We start from the raw sequence: 7471 nt of genomic DNA on the forward strand, positions 1-7471 counted from the left end.
AAGATTAGAAAAAACAAGAGTTGTCAGTGGGACACATGGAAGGGACAAACAAACCCAGCCCATGACACGGGTTCCAACACGAGCCCACAGGAGCCCCTGGCACAATCCCAGTAGCTACGATGCACCACAGGGTGTCCAGCAGCAGTGCTGGGAAAGCAGTAGCTAGTTTTACTTATCACTTGGGAAGCACCGAAGGGACAAGCTGGTCTCCTTGCCACTGCCAGGCCAGCTGGGGCACAATCAACTGCTCTTGGAAGGACAACAAGGCCAGCAGGAGACAAGGAAGATTTCAGGCAGGCAACAAACAGCAGGAGCAGATGAAATCATGGTAAGAGCTCCTTTTGTCAGGAAGAAATTCACCTGCAATCAGGAAAGACAACACGTGAGGACTGTGCCATGTCTGAAACCCTCCTGTCCCTGCACACAGTGAGGAGTGGTGTGCTGGCTGGAACAGCCGTGGTCCCTGAGGCCATTCCAGCATGCCTCTGCCCCAGGTACCAGCAAAGCCAGGAGCAGAGTCCCAGCAGACAGGCTGGGACCCCCAGCAGGGCCTGCAGGAATCTCACACTCCTGTCTCTCAGCCTGTAGTTCAGGCAGTCACGTGTGCTAGGAAGCCTCAGAAAACCCAGCTAAGGTCCTATACCCAAGACCATAAGAGAAGGTACATCTATCCACCACCCTTCCTTTCCAGGGGTTTGCTTCATCCCCCTTGAGCTCCACCACAGACAGCCCTGCAACTTTCCCTTTCCAAGCAGCACAGGGACTCCCAGGGCACCCAGGCCACAGAGAAGCCTTCCCCATTTCCTTACCCAACCCAACCTTTCTCTCTTTCCCATAGGCAGGAAAAATCCCCCCTCTCATGCCAGAGGTAGCACATAACATAAACCAAGGACAACACTGAAGGTCACCAATTTGCACTCATCTATTACAGCTCTGCCAGGGACCAGGCAACATGTTTGATCCCCCAGGGACTCAACTTTCCTACCTACGAGGCAAGTGCAGCAATACTGATTTGGGAAAAGGCAAAGTCACAGGGACTAGCAAAGAGCTCACATTCACCACCGTGCTGTGAACATATGGAGAGGCTGATCTGCCCTCCCTCTCTGTACTCAGCCTCTCTTTAATCCCAATGCTTTTAGCAACATAGAATAAGCTGGCTTGGTAGAAAATAGTATCTTTACCAGACTGACTTGATGGGAACAAAAAGCATTCCTGACAAACCTTACCTTACCCATCTCCTGACAGCGCGCTGGCTAGAGGAACAGAGCTAAAACACGTGCCTGCAGCAGCTCTGAAAGCCGGGGGAAAAGCAGCTCAGCATTGTGGCTGGAACTGCAATGACACTGCACAGGGAAATTCAAGTGGGAGTTTATTACGCATGAGCTTTTCTCCAGCGTCTGCCTACAAGCAGGGCCTTGTCCACAGAAGACACAAGGTGTCACACTCCACATGTGCTGTGGGCGTAGATGCCCACCACATCTGCAGTCAGGTTACAGCTGCCTGCCTCCTGCCTTGGTCACCCACCTCAAAACCTTGAAGAGCGAAACTGAAGGGCACTGAGCATCCAGTTGGTGCCTTCAGCCCTCAGCATCCTCTCTCGCTCTCTAAAGAAAAACAGAACAGGGCCAGTAAAATTATGCCCAGGCACCAGGACCTTCTAGAGGCATCCATCAGCTGAATGTCTAACCGAGAAACAAATGTCTACAATTCCTCTTTAGCACAGCTTCGAGGCAGATACCTTCTTTTAACCCTGCCTGGCTGCTGCTCCCACCTTTTTAATTAGGAACTGGATGCTCATTTCTCCCAGACAAGTTCACAATAACTTGCTGGGATGAACACAGAAAGACAGCTTTGGTTTAATTCTCCTACGACTAGAAGGCAGAGGTTGCCAAACCTGTTTGGAAATGACTTTTTTTCCTGGCTGGTCCCACCAGCACTGAGAACGCCTTTTACAAGCGATGTCTCATTAAAGATACATCTGGGATCAACCAAGCTAGCTACATCAGACTTTCACAAGGAAGAGCTGGGCTGCAAGGGGAACTGATGGCTCCCTTTCCAGAGCAGACCTGGGTAATTAGCCCAGCAATGAGACTGCTCAGGAAGCCAGCTTGTGAATAACGCTTCTTCTCCATGAGCAAAGGCAGTGACAGCTTGGCAGGCTGACTCTGCAAGGCTCCAGCTGCTAACAGAGCACAGCTCCCTCCTCCACCGGTTTGCAAACCCTCCCTCCCCAGCCAGAGGTAGCAGATTGGACAGCAAACCCCTTCAGTCGGGGCACTGGAGTCCATAATGGCAGCTTTGGTCCCTGGGCTGAGCTTTGCTCCTCTCCACTGCTCAGAAAGCTTTTCTGCCTCCTTGGACACGCTGGTTCCTCCCTGCCCTGAACTCGGGAGAGGCCCCTGGGGAGGTCAGACCAGCCCCTCCCCACTTTCAAGCTTGCTGCGCTGGATCTCTGGGCACCCCGTCCCTGCACAGAAGGGCGGCCCTTTTTTCAGCCTCACTGGCACAGCGAGCTGAAAAGCAGCTGGGGAGGAGCATTCACTGGGGAGAATGAAAACACAGGGACAGGAACCTGGAATGAGAGAACGTCAGGGGCTTCTGGAGACACTGTCCGCGTCCGTCTTGCCGCCGGCACGACCGGGCTGGGGACGGCCTGGGGCTATGGGACAGGCTGCGGGGGAGGTGCCGGCGCTGGGGGCAGCTGCTTGGGGCGAGCGGGGCCGGGGAGGCTCAGGGGCGGCTCCGGCGACCTGCGGAGGCGCCCGGGGTCTGCGCCCGGGGTGGGAGGGGGGGCGGCGTCCGCCTCCTTCCCCCCTTACCCCTTCCCCGCTCTCCGCTCTCGGCAGCTCCCGGGGGCTGCCCCGGCTCGGCTCGCCTCCCGCGGACCGGCAGCCCGCCGCAGCGGGAGGGTCAGCGCTTCCCGTGCCGCCACCGCTGGGCGCCCCGCGGGCAGCAGACACCCCCGCGCCCGCCCAAGGGGCTCGCTCGCCTCACCGCTGGCCTCGGCCCTCACCCGCCGCCGCCGCTGGGACCCGCGCCCACCGCGCCGCCACGCTGCTCCTGCCGTGGCACCGCGCATGCGCCGGTCCCGACGGCGCGCCGCAGGGGCCAGAGCCGGCGCGCGACCGCCGGGCTGCAGGAGCGCGCTTCGGCCACGCGGCGGCGGCGCGGCCCGGCCCGGCCCGGCCCGAGCGGGAGGGGGCAGCGAGCGCGAGGCACCGCCCCGCGGCACAGCGCTGCCACGGCGCATGCGCGGCGGCCCGGCCGCAGCAGAGGGCGTCGGCGCTTTGGTGGCGGCGAGGTGGCGTCGCTTTCGTGGTTGTGTCGCCTTAATGACTCTGTGTCCCTAATGACTCTTTCTCCTTAACGGCCCCTTCCGAGCGCCCGGCCCCGCTCGCAGCCTGCGCAGCGGCAGTCCCGGCCCTGCCCAGCACGGCCCCGCGGGGCCGGAGCGGTTTGGCCCTTCGCCTTCGGCCGCTGGGAGACCTGGGGCTCGCTCCTGCCCGTGCACCTGCCTCGCTCCCTGGGGAGGAGCAGCCGCGCAGGGAAGCCCCTCACACGGGTTTATTCCCCCCGGAGCAAGCCCCGGGGGTTGCTGTGTCGGTCTGCAGGCGGCATCAGGGCTGGGGGAGGGAGAGCAGCGGGTCAGCACATGTTGGCGAGGGAAAGGCAGCCCCGGCGGCGTGCTGAAGGCGGGAGAGGAGAGGCTGCTTTCAGTGAGAGGGGCCGCGGTGTTGACCAGGAACCAGCGCCCCCAGGCCGGCCAGAGGCGAGGGGCTGACCTGCCGGGGGGTGAGACGCTGGTGACCCTCGGGCTCTGTGGGAGCGGCTGCGCCTTCCCTCGCCTCTGCGCCGCCTGTGCTCTGCTCTGCCACCCTGCGCGCACACGAGGCTTCACTCACACAGGGGACACTGCGCCACGGCACTCACCCCCTCCGGGGGGCAAAGGGATGGCCGTGAAGCAGGGCAGGCAAAGAGGCGGCTGGTAGATGAGGTGTCCTCAGCTGGTGCCCGCAGAGCCCTGGAGGTTCTGTCTCAGCCCTGTTCTCCTTGCCCCTCCTGCCAGCAACCGTGGCTGCTGCACTTTGCTGCCTGCAACACGCAACGCTTGGGCTGGACGGGCTGCCCTGCCGATGTGTCGGGTGAGCAGCTCGCTTCCCTTGGCTGCCTGATCCGCCTCCTTAAAACAACCGCTTTAACACTGAGTTTCTTTATTTCAGACCCCTCTGTGATAAATCATTTTGTCCCAAACCAGGTTTTTAAACAAAGTTTCCAATTTATTAAATTACTAGAGATAAGCAAACAGCGCTGGGTGCGCCGGGAGTCTCTGCTCTACCAGGACGCACACCGAGTTCTAAAGGCAGCGTCTTTTATATTCTTGGTGTGCTTTTCCCCTATTGGATCCTTTGAAAGTCTCATGGTCCCATCTTTTGGTGGGCTTTTCTAAGCAGTGGTGACATCAGCTCTAAGCAGGGCTTTTTCTTCTTCTTTTTTTTTTTTTTTTTCGTTTTCTTCTTCTCTAAAAAGTGGTTACATTGTTCCAAGCAAGAGGCACACTTGTTTATACTCACAAATTTTCAATTTGATTCAAACATTCATCACAACCATGATATAGGTCGCCGTGATTACAAACTACTTCACACAGGGCACAAAAATCACATTTATCACACCATATTCTATTTTGACACGAATCGTGCCTATGTTTTCCACACAGCCTCTGTCGTAGTCTTCTATTGTTCCCTTGTGAGTAGGGGGTATAATTTGGGTAGGTGGTCCATGAGTCGGAGGTCTCGACCACTCCTTGAATTGACCATGTTTGATCAAGGAACATGTCCTTGGCTCGTAGGCTCTTGGCTTGTACCTGCTTTGGTCACAATTCAAAGATTATACACAGTGGGTACCATCATAAATCCTGTCTAGCAGACATCTTGGACAATAACACAATATCCTTGTTTCTAACCACTAACAGATCATTGGTTAATGAATACCTCAGGTCTGGGACTTTACAGGAGTATCCTAGCAGCATTGGCAGTACAGACAATCTGATCATTAATTCCACTTGAGACTTATTTTCCCAAAATAATCATTAGTCTCTCCTATTAATATTCACTAATTAGAATTCTTGATATTCAAATCAAAATGGGAAAAGTAAGGGGACTTCTAAGCAGTATCCTAAAATCCTAAATCTGGTGATTTCTGTGACACCCCTGTTCTGTGCAATGTTTGAAACACCCCCATTTCCAGCACCAGCCTCTCCCAGTGGTTGCACTGCTGTTGCCCTGAGGAAGCGCAGTGCGGGTGGGCCAGGGCTGTGACATTCGGTATGAGCAGTGGACGACCCCCTGCAGGCAACTGTTCCCGGGCAGAGTCAGCAGCAGGCTCTGGCACCGCTTCCTACAGAACACGTCCTGGATATCGGGATGAGAAATGTAGGGCTGCATCAGCGCTGTGCAGGCGGGGCTCCCACAAAACACCTCTGTGTGGTGGGTGCTCCACTGTGGGTTGGTTTGTTTCTGTGGGGAGCTGCCCCTGTGTCTTAACTCTGAAAGGAAACCTGGGTTGTCTTGGGTTCTTTGCTTTGTTGTATTTTCCAGAATTGAAGGTGCAGTCAGTTGAATTTCAGACACACGTAAAACCCACCAAAGAACATATTCCGAAGGCAAAGTGGAATTAACCTCTGCAGTGCACCGCTGTGTGATATTCTCGGGGCTCTGTTTTGTTTAATAGATGCTTTGATCTATCAAAGTCAGGCTGGGGAAACAGTTTTTAAACTGATGAAAATTTTGAGACCAAAATTTTTGTGAATAATCTGGATAGGTACTGCCTGGCAGGTGTCATACCCGTGTTTCTGAAGATGTACTTTTCACTTGCTCTCAGTAATAGCTCCTTAAAATGTTTGCTGAACTGGCAGAACTCCCAGAGGTTAGAAAAGGATGAGCTGCCTTCTGATTGAGCTGGATCTTTCCATTGAAACCTGTCCCTGTTCCATCTCCGTCATTTCTTTGGGTGTCAGAACTTCAAGCTTGTGATTTCTGTTGTAGGATGAAAGAGGGGCGTCTCAAGGAGTCAGTTTGTGAACAAAACAGACAAACAGCTGGTGCTGGGCACTCTTGTTCTAGTGTCTTGTTAGAAGGCTTGGAGGGGAGGTGACGATTTCATTACTGTGCTGTCACTCTGTGGAAGGATATCTACGAAATAAGGGACATGTGAACAATCCAGCCTTTCCAGAGAATCTGAGCTGGGACGTACCGGAACTGCTGAAAGCATAAACAACTTCCGGTGCAGGGGGCATGAACATCTTACAGGTGCAGGAGAAGAGACAGCTGCCATTAATGACGCAGTTTTGATTTCTCAAAGAAGATGGGTGTGAACATTTGTGAATGAGACTTGAACAGGACTCACAATGTGGCCAATCAGGTTGGACTATGGGCCGCTATTTGCGATGAAACCAATCAGTATTTGTTGGGTGTAGTCGAGGGTTATAAATTGCACTGGAAACACAGAAATAAAGGTTCACTTCTTAGATCACATTGATCGTGTCAGTGTCCTCACTCAGCTCCCACAGTTGGGCTTTACCTCTAGATGTTGGGCTTTACATCTCTTGGGCTTTACCTCTAGATGTTAGGCTTTACATAGCTTGGACTTTAACTCTAGATGTTGGGCTTTACATCCAGATGTTCGGGTTTACTTCTGTATGTTGGGCTTTACCTCTAGATGTTGCGCTTTACATCTAGATGTTGGGCTCTACATCGCTTGGACTTTACCTCTAGATCGTGGGCTTTACAAAGCTTGGGCTTTACGTCTAGATGTTGGGCTTTACGTCTAGATGTTGTTCTTTACCTCCAGATGTTCTCCTAAGACTGCAGAGGACTGTCCTGTGGGGAGTCCCAAGAAGAACCCGCTGAAGTGTCCCCTGGAGAGTCCCTGGCTGAGCTCCCTGTGCTTCCCGCTGCTTCGTCCCCTGGCCAGCCCCACAGCAGCCCCCAGCATGATCCACCCTGCATGGCCCAGCAGCTGGAGAAGGTGCCGCAGCGGCAGCCCCAGGAGGTTGTGAGCCGCTTGCCGCTGATGCCGGCTGTCGTCTCCGGCCAGGCACTGCCCAGAGCGGGAGAGGCGGGCGGCAAGCAGGCCAAGCGCCCTGCGCCAGCCGACATGTCCAAGATGCAAGAGAGCTCCCCGCAGGACGACGACCCACCTGAGAAAAAGAAGAAGAAGAAGAAGAAGAAGAAGAAGATGGCAGCATGCCAGGTGGACAAACACTCCAGAGCCCTGTGCGAGGGGCAGCCGGGCAGGGGCGGCGCGGCGGTGGGCAGCAGCAAGCAGCAGGCGGGCAGCAGCAGGCAACAAGCGGGTGGCATCAAGCGCAAGGCATCTGAGGACACCACTGCGCCCACCTTGGGGAAAAAGAGAACCAAAAGCCCTGGGGACACCCAGGAGCAAAGCACCCCGTGCCCCTCTCGCCCACTGCTGA

The sequence above is a fragment of the Leptosomus discolor genome, chromosome 23 (genome assembly GCF_034619465.1).
Source record: "Leptosomus discolor isolate bLepDis1 chromosome 23, bLepDis1.hap2, whole genome shotgun sequence".
Taxonomy (NCBI): domain Eukaryota; kingdom Metazoa; phylum Chordata; class Aves; order Leptosomiformes; family Leptosomidae; genus Leptosomus; species Leptosomus discolor.